The following is a 12,730-nucleotide window of genomic DNA, read 5'->3' as shown; positions in this document are numbered from 1 at the left end:
GCATTGTTGTTAATCCAGCAAGGAAAGAGTGTGAGAACAAAAGGTCATTTGGGATAATTTCGCCCCATGTTTCCAGATCCACCATGGCTATTCTTTGAATGATTTTTAAATTATTATTATTGTTTTTTTTGGAATGGATTATTTTTTAAACTTGTTATTTATGACCTGGAAAGTGAAACCTGGCTTCAGCACGTGTATGCAGACGAGGCTCTGCAAGGCAGTGGAGGAAGGTTAGTGAGCATTAGCTCGGTCTGTTTATAGCAATTTTTTAAAGCAGTGTTTTTTCTTTGAAGAAAACAGTATAAGACAAATGCCCTCAGCATTTCCACCAGCAGGCATGATGGAGATCGGCTTATTTTCACTCTAGCTGCAGGCAAGCGTGCAGCCTGGTGAGTCTGGTACGTACCAAGATATGTTGCATTTTACTTAATAAAGGGCTGGGCTGAGAGCAGAAGCCGCTCGAGCGCTGTGTTGGAGACCACGATGCTGCAGAGATGCGTGCCTGAGCAAACCTCCTTAGCCAGGCTGCAATAACCCACTCACTATTCCTGGTATATGCAGGCAGATATCAGCCCAGACAAGTGACTCTTATACCTTCTGTACCCCATCACCAGCTACCTGGAAAACGGTTTTTAGCCAAATCAGTGAGTGTCAAAACATTGGGGGGTGCGAGGAAGCGGCTCAGCTTCTGCTCGGCGCTGTGCAGTCAAGAATGTAAATCCCATACCCTGGTAGCTGCATGACATCTTTATTTTTATTGGCAAGAGAAGCAGTATACACAGCGACATTGCAGTCTCTTAGCTCGTTAAAAATATCTCAATAAATAAAACAAATAAGCAACATATACACTGGAACAGAAAATGAGAAAAAAAAAAGGGGGGGGGGGTTGGCGAGCGGTAGCAAATCATGGAGCAATAAGGAAGAGGCGGTAGAGTGTGGAGGGCAGTCTGTAATCCAGGCTGTACTTGAAACAAATCATGCAGGGAGCTGGGGACATAGTGGGCTTTTTTCTTTTTTTTTTCTTTTTTTTTTTTCTCAGAGCCTTGGTCCAGTTTTGACGTTACTGTACAAGAAATCAGGGTTTGAATTTTTTAAAAAATAGACAAAATAAAAGCCCCCCAAAGAATACAGCTAAGGAGAAATAAAATCTGAACCCAAAGATTTCTCATAAATGCGTTCCTGAATGAAGATCTTTTGGAAAAAAAACCAAAAACAATTAGAAATAAAACCAAACGCACAGACAGACAGACACAAAACCCAACAATAACGAACAATCAGGAATGTTGCTTCTCTCTTCTCTTTGGTCAGTTGGTTGGGGAGAGATGTTGCAAAGTTTCAGACCATTAGCTTTGGTGCTGTTTTCTGCTCAGTTTAAGGGCTCCACAAGAGTTCAGAGTGAGGGAGGTCAAGAGGGGTCTTTTGGACCAGTTTACTTGAGGTTGTTAAGGTTTCAGAAGCTACAGACTTGGATATATCCCAGTTCCACTTCAGTCTCAGACACTGGACAGTCTAGAGAGAAAGAAAAAAAAAAAAAAGAAAATAAAAATAAATACACCAAATACAGGACATCTTTCTGAGATATGTTCCCTTGTACAGTTCTAAGTCAAGGGTATGGTTCATGAACACCCAGTCAGCCAGGACGGGCTTTAGAAACCCCACCCGCAGTGACTCTCAGCTCCTCCTGCAAAATCAGACAAACCCTGCTGGAAATGAATACGTGTTCTTTCCATCCTGGGGTAATACATTTATGCAATATCTAAGCACATCCAAAACCACCAACAACAAGAAGTCAACCTAACCTTAACAATTCTTTTGACTTCTGGATGTATAGCCTAAGTTTTGAGTCTGGTAATATACAGCCTTTTTTTGCATTGTAGTGTGAAATGGAAAATCCAAAGGCAGGAACAAGGCATCCATCAAAAAGTTCATATGCTGACAGCAGCTTCTCCAGCCCTGACAAATGTTGTGCTAAACCCCTATTATCCACACGGTTCCTGGTGACCCAATCGTGCATATCGTCTCTTTTCTGCCCCATTTATCGGAATGAGACAAGATGCAGCAACATGTCAGGGAGTCTCATTAACTTGCAGGGTTTGCTCTGACCTGGAGCAACCTGCTGCTACTCATTTGTGGGCTGGTGGGACAAGTTCTGTGACCCAGCAGCGCCCATGGGAGATCCTGTCTAACTTGGGGGAGGGATGATTTTGTAGGCAAGATGCTGTTTCTGCCTTCAGAAAGCCACCTCAGCTCAAATATCAAAAAGTAGATATAATTATTTCCTCCCACTAAGGAAAGCTTCCATTTAGCTTATTTCCTTTCCTTTCCTTCTCAAAGTTATTAATTATCTAATTACAACCACATTCTGCAGATGAGCTTGGGACTTGACAGGCTGCCCAGGATCACTTAGGAAAGCTTAACTGCTTGGTGTGTGTGAGTGGCGGTGGTTTGTGTACATGCACATCTGACAGATGACAGGCTGGTCCTTTCCTAATGCTGGCATTGCTGCAGCCCTAGCCAGGGAATGACCCAGGAAAGAAAAATAAAATATAGGGAGGAGGAAGATACTGTGGAAGAAATTTTCTGCTTGATCCTGGGGCAAAATATAAGCTTATTTTATTTTATTTTTATTATTTTTTTAATTTTCTCCAGCAAGCGAGAGAGGATGCTCCCCGCCAACTATGCAACAAATCACCGTGTCCTGCTCTTCTCTGAATCCATCTGCCCTGTAAAACAAGGTTGAAACCAAGTCGAAAGCAATACTGAGCTGATCCGTTTCCACTGATTTTTCAAATCCCACCCAAGATGGGAGAGGTCAGCACAAAGCTGCTCTTAGAGCAAAGCCGGTGATTTGCAAACCAACGCCTTGAACCCCGGGTGAAACACCCTGATCTGGCTGCTGCTGAACTGTGGGATCTCGTTTCCACTGGTCCTTTCTGGTTTCCAGCAGCTCTTTTGGCTACAGCCAACTGGAAAAAATGGGAATTTCACAGCATCTCAGTGCTAACAGGGTGTTCTGGCTTCCCCATTAAGGCAAGATGAATGAGCACAGTGGATGGCGGTGCTACCATGCCCCAGGGCTCTGGCATGGCTCTGCCAGGTTCCCTCTCCTGTTCCTAGGGTTTAACCCATGTTTTCCCACCCCACACAGGGCAGCAGGACCAGAGTCACGGTGGGCAGATGTTTGTTCCCGCTCTTCAGCCATCGTTTGCCTAATGCCTGGTTACCACCCCTGGCAGAAGCAGATAACCTGGTAGTCTATTTCCACTGCTATTTTCTGTGATTATGCACTGCACATCAAAGCAGTCGACCTCAGCTGATGGAGCAATGTTATGACCTGACACAGAGGTCACCCAAAGGAAGCTGAAAGACCTGGCTATGAAAGGGTTATTCTCCCCATCTTGACATGCACTTGTGTAATATTTTGCTGGTTGTTCTTACCACGTAGTCTATGCAAGACCCACAACAAAGGGTAAAACCCTTTCACAGACCCAATCTGTCAGCATGAGAGAAGGAAAGAAGTGCACAAGATGAGAAACACCCCTCTGGGACCTACTCCCTACATTTCTTCTTCTCCAGCCTTTGGGACATTGGACACTGACTGCTTTTGAAAATCTGACTCCAAGTAGCAACTTTGAAAACAGATGAATGGTAACAGGAGGAGGCTGGCATGTTGTATGAGGGACACGGTTTGGTGGTGAGATGTGTGGAAACATTCCATTGCAGGCAGAGAAGTAATGAGATGTCTGCACCAAACCTCTTCCTTCTCAATTCCTCCCTCCAGGTTACTCAAATAGAGGAGTACTGTGCTAAAAACCTGATAGCATCCCATGTGGAGCTTAATAAGGTAAGAAGACCTCAGCAGCTTAGTTTCCTTAAAAAGGAGCTAGGAATATTGGAGAAATTGTACCCTGAATCGGGCTTGTGATCCTCACGTCACAAACCTAGCCCTTGCTCACTGCGCTTTGGGTATTGCAGTGGGAGGGAGGATCAGCTCCTGGCTGAGGAAGGTGGAAAATACGCCCAAAATCTGAAAGCTGGTCTTTCCTCCTCTCCTCCCAAGTGCTGCCACACCACTGCAGACAGGCCCTTTGTGGCGGCTGCCTCCTCCTGCCCCTTGTTTCTGGACAGCCCATCTGGAAGCATCCCAGTTAAACCCAGTGCCATGTGCCTGGGCACCCAGCAGGGCTGGCTCTGATCTCCCAACTCCTCGTACACCGAAAGGGGAAGCACAGCCCCCCTTGCCTTCAGGAGCTACAACATGAGTCACCAAAGCCCTCCTGGCTCCGTCCCCCTGCTAAATTATAGAGAACTTTTCCGCAATGATTTTGTGCTTTAATGGACACTCCAAAGGTCAAGCTTGATGTTTATGATCCTTTAATCCCGGCGAGGCGTTCGTCACAGCCTGCCAAGGCACGCAGCTGGCGGCAGCTCCCGCGGCATTTCCAGCTCCGCTCCCACAAGCCGGACCCACAGAGGCTTCCGAACGAAATCCCGCAGGTTCCCTGTGGCAGCTGCATGATGAGGTATGGATCTGTGGGACTTATTCTGAAAAGAAGCAGCAAAGCCCATAGCGAGTGTCACGGGGAGGGGACAGAGTTGGTTCCTGGCACTAAGCTGGTGTGGTAGGACAGCGGCACCTTGTAGAGCTCAGTTTTAATCCAAGCTCACAGACAGGTTTGCTATGTATTTGCTGTCTGTGTGTCTCCCTCGGTTTCCCTGGTTGGGAAATTGCAGTATATCTGTTCCTCTCTTACAGGTCATGTGGGATTTAAACAACTAGTTCCCATAAGGTACTTTGTGATTCTCCAAGGTATAGCTGAAAGACATAATACTGTATTATAATAATGCATGATTGTAGTATCTGGACTGAGAGATGATATACTGTGAAGCTCTCTGCTGACTATAGTTTCCAAATATTTCTCTCACCCTTGTAGCTTGTAACACAGAATATAGTCATCATGCAGTTCTTTATCACAGACCCAATGCAGTTTCCACTGTACAGTGAATTGAGGACTTGCTGTTCTATTCTTTCTTTGCTTTAGGAACATTTCCCAGCCCCATAAGGAGCATTATCCAGCCCAAGAGCACAGCATGGAAACCACAAGAACCAAGAGCTGCTGGCTTGATGTGAGGTGGCAGCAAGAACACAGCCCTGTTTGCAGGACATTTTGAAACAGGTCCCCAAACTCCTTGTTTATATAGGATTAGGGTGGGTTTGGTTACAAAGGGATTGAAAACATTTCCATAATATGACCAAGAGTGCAAATTAAATAGGAAATGCACCAAAACAATTTGAAGTTGGTTTTGGTTTGGTTTGGGTGGTGGTGTTGTTGTTTGTTGGTTGGTTGGGGTTTTTGTGTTCTTGTGGGGGTTTGTTTGGTTGGTTGGGGTTTTTTTGTGTTTTTTTTAAGGATGCTTTTTCAACTTCTTTAAAAGTTTGGAATGTAAAAAAAATGCTTCTGTGCTCAGTGCCCAGCATCTCTCCCTTCATGTAGACTCCCGCCAGCCAAAATCCCTGCCGGGAAGGTGCCAGCCCACCTTCTTGCCTTGTGTTTGGGGCTGTGGTCAGGCAGTGAGCAGGGGGATGAGGGGTGCAAGCAGCAGCACACACCAGCTGCTTGCCCCACACCACCTGGTACGGATTTTGGAAGCCACGGAGAAGTTTATAAACTGTTTCCTCCCCGCTTCCTCTTCAATTTGTGGAAGTAAAAACCTGCACGGGTGAAAGCCAAGACCCCAACCCAGCCCACGGACTGACGACATTGCCTTTGGGAGCCTCCAGAGTGGATGCGTTTTCCGACCAAGCATTGTTGCAGAAAGGAGTTTCAACTGCAATAACAAATTTCTTATAAGTGACACCAGTGGGCACACTCCTCACCCACCCTGTGTGCAGCTGCCCCCACGGTCCTGGCCAGCTTCCCCATGGGTCAGCATTGTCCTAGCATCTCTGCTGCCTTTGGCACTGTCCCCACCACTGTGTTTTGCCTTCTTTGAAGTCTGCCTCCTCAGACTGTGCCTGCTCTTTAAGCATCCCCACAGAATTCATTTAAATGGGATGTTTACTTCAAAGGCTGCTTTTTTGCAGGCTGTGGAGGTTTGGAGCAGGGAGCAGCGCTGCTGCAAGGCAGGCTGGAGAGCAGTGGGGCTGCCTGGGGTGAAGAGGTAGGATGCAAGCAGAGCAGGCAGCATCGCTGGGCATGAGTGACAAAAGAGCTCTGCAACCTTCCTCCCCAGGAAACAAACCTGCACCAAGGAAACAAATGTTAAACGAGCCCATTTCCCCACTGCCACCCTCTTGAAACTCATCCTTCCAAAGTAAGAATAACCAGAAAGGATTAATATAGGGAAACATAAAACAAAAGCCTACTCTGGCTGTCACCAGTCCTTGTCTAAGCTGTTAATTAATGTTTTATTATTTAGGTCCTGCATAATAGCTGGTAAGAAGTTATAGGCATCTTACAGGGTGAATGGGGAAGGAGAAGTCCCCTGTTAAGTTGTATCTGCTTGGAGATAGCACCTAAGCAAGACAGAGCAGAGCAAGCATACCAGGCAGTGACCTCTGTGGTTGTCACCCAGGTGTGTACGTTCTGGAGACACTCTATATATTTATGGAGATGAGGAAAATGTGATGTAAATGAGCTGTTCTGGAATAGTCCAACCACCCGGTTCAAGCAATTCTGGGTTACAACACAAAAGGGGATGCTCCTGATTTAGAAAATCCATTAAACGTTTCAGTCGTCAGTAAGTCGCAGCTGCCCTTAATATTTTTTCAAAATAAATAAATGCGGCGAGTTTGGTTATTGCATTATGTCATACCCCTGGTACGCCTGCCCGCCGCATCAGCGCTGCGTGTGTCCTGCCCTGTAGGCACACGGATGGGGAAAAACAACAGCGAACAATGCAAAATGTGACTTGGGGGTGCACATGTCAGCCCCCGTGCCTTGGAGAGAAAAGGTCAGCATGGGCTGGCGTGAATATTGAAATGCCAAAGCAAGCAGCACCAGAAATCGGGTTGTTCTTATTTAAATTAGGAACTGCCAAGCTGGAGGGGAGGACAAGTCGCAGTGCCTTGACTCTCAAGCCAGAAAGTCTGAATTTGAATTATTTCTGGTCACAAGAAGCCTGTCTCACCTGGCTACCAGGACAGTGAGCTGGATGTGGCCCATGGCAGGTGACCTGGGCTCCTAAGAGCATCCGTGATCCTCTCTCTCAACACCTATGGCCCAACTCAGTCTCAGATTTTACTGCCATTAAGACCGATATGGCAGCTTGAAGTCTGAGATACTCAGGAGGATCTTACTGGGGGCACAGAAATCACCCAGCCTGGCAGGGGTTGTCATCATCATGAGCAGGTTTCCTTGACGAGATGCTTTGGGCTTATGTGCCCACCAATTCACCCCTTAACCTTGCTTATTCCTGGGCATGGTCAACAAGGGACCATCGCTCCCAGCTGCCCTCAGAATGACTGCTTTAAAAACGAAGCATATGGCAAGTATCAGTCTTAATATCCACGGTCAGGTTTATAAGCTTTGCCTTCCAGCATCCCATGTTTTTTAATCTGCTCATAACTTTCTGAAATTTATGCTGCTTGAGCTGAAAATTTTCCATGCCCAACAGTGATTCCTCTTTCTCGTTGTTGTTTTTGTTTGCTGGAGCCTAGGCAAAAAACAGTCCAGCTGTTTTGAAGCACAAGGAGAGTGGAAAACAGACACATGCCAAAATGCTGAAGGCTTCCCCGTGACTGTGTGTTGGAGGCTGGGACGGCAGCGGGTGGAAAGCTGAAAGGCAGCACACAAATCACCCGGCTTGCAAAGCAGTGTCACACCTGGACATGTTTTCAGGAGCCTCCGAAAACCAACTTCCAACTACACACGGGCTGAGTGTTCCCTGTGAGCTGCGTGAAGCAGAACTAAGGCGGGAAGCCCAGGGAGTTAATATTTTGGCTCGGCTTTTGTCACAGTGCGGTTAAACTTTCAGCCACCACGAAGCAGCTGAGATGTGCCAGGGTGGAGGTGAGGTGGTGGCTGCCACGAGCTGGCGTGGGGCTGGACTCACAACCAGCACATTGGGATGTACACAGGCAAACCAAGTATTTGCCACCTGAATGAGGTGAGATGTGTTCCCAGCCTGGCCAAACGTTAACAAACCAGCACAGCTCCTCGACCTTGCGGCACGGGATGCCTCTTGCATGAAGAAGCACCCGGTGCCACGTAGCCAGCTGAAGTTAAGTTATGCCCAAGCACAGGCTATGCATGCAGCCTTGCCTCTCTCCTGCCATGCTCGCAAACACCCTGAGCCCTCCTGAGAAGGATCCTCTTCGCCCAATGCCATCCTCCCTCTGCCTGCTTCACCACGAAACAACTGCAATTGCTCCATAGCTGAAGGCAGCCCCACGTGCTTCTCGAGTTTCTAGATAAGCATTTGCTCTGTCAGTCAAAACGAGGTGTCAGAAAGTTATGCCAGAGTGGCACCAGAGGAATTGTCATAGGTTTTTCTATTTTGGAATTCCTGTGCTGAAATCTGTGCAGATAACTTTTATCAAGAAGGCTAAAACCTAAATCAAAACACATGGAAAATTTCAGCTGAATTCGTCAAATCTTTAGGGGGGCTTAGGAGAACACAAGTCTCTGTTCTGTTTAAGGATGGGAAAACTCTAACTGCGCATGTTGTGTTTGTGTTTATGTGTTGTTGAATATATGATCAATTATTTTTATAACAAAGGCAAAAGAAGAAGAGATATGTTATTATGCATACAGCATACATAAAGCTACACTGGCTGCAGGCATTGGTAGCAATATTCTCAAATTATCTTATGGAAATTGTCAGCTGTCCCCAGAGCCAAAACGGACAGTAGCATGTACATGTATTTGAAATTTAAAACACTTTTGTGATTTGGACGATGCAAAAAAATGCAACTGTTAAGGAAAAATACCATTTTGCTTATCAGCAGGAGAACCTTTGTGAGCAGGTGTGCCATGGTCCCTGGGGATCCCCAGGTACAACACTGGCTTTCTGAATGCAACCAGGGGCGAGCAGCAGAGGTGAGGCACAAAGGGGAAACTGAGGCACAAAGGAACAGTGCTGGTGACTGGTTAGAATAGCAGAAATCCCCTGATTTTTAGGGTGTTTCCCACCACAAAAGGCTGAAAAGATGGGGATGGGGAATAAATTCCCATCCTTGGGGTTGCTTGCTGCCATTTGGAGCGTGCCGGTCCTTGTGGCTGCAGCATGGACCCCTCTGCGGGCCGGGAAAGGAGAGAGCCCAAATGTGCGGCCGTACCTCAAGTAATGGAAAAGGCAGCAGGGCCGGTCTGCAAGGCTTCAGAAGGGAGGAAGCAGCAGAGAAAGGAATTCAGATAATTGTGTACATGCAGCGGGGGGAGAGAGGGCCAAAATCAGATCTAATGCTGCGGGTACGGACAGACTGAAACCAGATACCCTGGCTTGTGTTTTTCTGCCTTTGCTGGTATGAACCCTTATCAACCATCCGCTCTTGAAGTCTCCCAGATGAAGGAAAGCCACAATTATGTGCATCTTACAGCTGGGAAACCTTTTAAAAACATATCCCTCACAGTTGTTCATTCCTGAGCCGCAGGCCCTCCCTCTCTATCACCAAATGTACCTCTTGCCATCTAGAGGAAAGCCTCTAATCTAATTTACCCCAGGCTTTTCAGAACTTGGAGGATTTATCTACCCGTGGCTGGTCCGAGGGAAAATATATTCTCTGCATCCGGCAGCTCCCCAGTTTGTTATCGGGAGCATAACTAGATGCTTGATGGGGATGTGGTGTAAGACAAAGGAGATTTAAGCCTTTTCTCCTCCCTCCAAGCCTGTTTCTGTCTCTCCAGCACCACCGAGAAAGGTTGATGGCTTGTTTACACCACACTGTCTGGGAAAAACTGTGGTGATGAAAGATCCTAAAAAGACAAGGCCAAAAAAAGAAACAAACAGTAGAGCCCATGGCCCTGGACCCTCTTGCTCGTGTCTCGTCCTGGCCAGCTGAGCAGGACCCACCACCAAACACTGTTTCTCACCCACAGCTGAAATAAATCCAGGGCACTTGTCAGTGCTCATGTCATAAATAACTACCCACAGAAGAGAGATGTGGACTGGTTCAATTTTTTTTCAAAATAAATCCAATGCCGGCGAGCAGCCAGTATTGATTGAAATGACTGAATAATCTTGGTTTAAATCCTTTTTTTTTTCCTCTGTTGCAGAAAGGCTTGTTTGTGCTCATGGCCACCCATCTAAACAGATATTATCTATGTAGCACGTGTTATGGTCTGCTGTCCTGGAAGAGCTGCCAGACCTGTGAGGTGCTTGAGTCCGGTTTAACACTGCTGCAATGTATTTGTCACTGTTTATTTATTCCTCTCCAGAAGATGTCTTTTTAATACAAAAATTAGAAAAGTGACATTTTAGAATTGCGTGAGATAACATTTGCTTGCGTGCATTCAGTGCAGGTGACACTGCTGTGTTTACCAGAATGACCTGCGTTTAAAACTGTTTTATTAGTATGTAATCTATGGGATCTCTTAATATAATTATCAGCAGTTAGTTTAATGCTTTTGACTGCCACAGGGTTGTCTAATCTAATATCTATCATGTAGCTGACCTTCTTGCACCCAGCTCATATTTAAAAGTGGAAAATGAGCTTTTGAAAGAAGGGGATTCTTCCAGCTTCAGGTGTCCCTCTGCAAGGCTAAACTACCTGGAGCAAAAGAGGTGCCTCTGGTACCAGAGGAGGCTGTGACCCTCACAAAAATGTCTGACATTTCTACATGCTCTCATTTTGATTTTTCATTCGTTCCTGATAACCAAGCTGTGGGGCTTTCCATGGGGCTTCAGTTCCTTTTCATTCGAGGAGAGATGCTCACCAAAGAGTGATGTCTGGTGCATCCCCATCCTGGACCTGTGAGATGCTTGCAAGCTCAGAGCTCCTCTGGGAAGCCAGCTCTGCCACAGCACAAATTGGCACAACCCACACGTACCCATCAACATGAGAAAGCTGAGGTGGCCTCCCTCAGACCCAGAAACCTGTGGGCTCAACCACTTCCGATGGAAAAACTTGCCACGAAACACCAGGAGAAAGCCACTTCTTCGGCATTTGGGTTTGTGGCTGATTGCTCTAGGCCAGATAAAATCAGTCACCTGGGGCTGGCCTCACCGTAGGGAGGAGAAGCGAGAGCTCTGCAAAGGACATGTTTTGCTGCTGGAATGCTCAGGGTTTCTGTGTTATGTCCTGCCTCTCTGCAGCAACCCTCAGGCACTTAGTCATGTTTGCTCCAAGGTGCTGTGTCCCTCCCTCACCAGAAAATTAAAGCAAAAAAAGCAAAAAAATAAAAAGCTTTAAACAGCATTTAAACAGGAAAATGTTCAAAGCCCCCCCGCAAAGGAACATTTCCCCCAGCCCTGTACTCCTCCACAGCCCGAGCATCGGCCTCTGAGGGGCAGTGGGGTTTGTCGCAGCTGGAGGAGGAGGCAGGTTTGTGGGAGCCCCTTGCTAAAAACTTGGCAGCACATCACTGAACGCACGGCGAGAAATTGCCGAGAGGCGGAAGCTGCTAATGAGCAGTTGGAGCCGGAAAAAGCAGAGCTGCTTCGAGGTTTGAAAGGGCCGTCTAAGCTCTGGCCTTGGCTCTGCCCAGCTGCCTCGTGGGTGGCTCAGAAGAACAAGCTCTGGGGGACACCACCAGCATCTTCTGACCCACGGAAGGGCAAGTGGCCAGAGAAAGGTAGCAGCGGGGTGCAAAGAAGAACAGGAGGGAGCCAGCCACCCTCCCAGCTAATGTAGCAGCTGAAAAAGCCCATTGCTGTCCCTTGGTCTTATCTCCCCTCCCCAGAGACACTCACACAGGAGCCTGGCTTTGCACAAGAGAAGTATGGAATGAAGTAGCAGGGAGGGGGGAAAATAGGCAGGGAATGAGATGTTCTTCTTGGACAGCTCAAGTGACCTCTATGGGGCTGGGGAGGAGAGGTAGCACAGACACACATGTGTCCTGGGAGAGTCACTCTGAAGCTGATGAGGTTCATGCCAAGGATGGAGGGCAGTAATTTCACATCTTCCTCTGCCTCATGCATCCCCCATCCTCTGGCCTCTGGACTTCTCAGAGATCAATACAAGCTCCAGCTGAAAGACCACAAGCAATTCTGGGCAGGCACTTGGTTGTCCCTGCCTGAAATGCACACCTGCTGTGCACCCGGGCCAGCCAAAGCAATATGTTACATAGAAATCAGGTAAGGAGGGCAAAGTTGTTATGGGTGGGCTGTACACTTCTACTGAGATGCTCACAGTAAAAGCCATGTGTGAATTTTACCCTGCACAAACACAGCTTGCAAGCTAAGGCTTAGTTTATTTCAGGAGAGAGTTGTATGACCTGTTATGCCTTATTGATTTATACCATCAGCTGGGCTACAATGACTGACTGTATATCTGCACCAAGCTGTTAGCAAAGTAAAATCTATTGGTGTATGTTCCTGTAGGCTGACTGAGACTATCTGGAAGGAAAATATCAGTAGGAACATGGTTGTCTTCCTCTTGGAACTATATGAAGACGGTGGCTTTGGGCAGCTGAGGGCTGCATGCAGCATGGTGTGCGGCATGCTCTGACAATGCTGGCAGTCAGTGTGAAATGTGTCTCTGGTCCCTGTCCATCTCTACGGGGATAAACACAACTGAAATATGAAATGGGCTGTAAAAACACCCTTCTGCCTCCACTCCATCTGAGAA

At 47.1% G+C, this 12,730-nt stretch overlaps 1 protein-coding gene across 1 annotated transcript in view; it reads right to left on the bottom strand.

Moving 5' to 3' along the window:
* Window positions 1-732: 732 nt before the first annotated feature.
* TWIST2 (twist family bHLH transcription factor 2) overlaps window positions 733-12,730 on the bottom strand; it is a 35,924-nt gene continuing 23,926 nt past the window's right edge. Inside the window, exon 2 of the mRNA XM_005509226.4 lies at window positions 733-1,509. The gene's annotated coding sequence lies outside the window, so the exon portion shown is untranslated. The remainder of the gene's footprint in view (window positions 1,510-12,730) is intronic.

The sequence above is a fragment of the Columba livia genome, chromosome 7, assembly GCF_036013475.1.
Source record: "Columba livia isolate bColLiv1 breed racing homer chromosome 7, bColLiv1.pat.W.v2, whole genome shotgun sequence".
Lineage (NCBI taxonomy): Eukaryota > Metazoa > Chordata > Aves > Columbiformes > Columbidae > Columba > Columba livia.
This window is presented reverse-complemented; position numbering and strand designations above follow the sequence as displayed.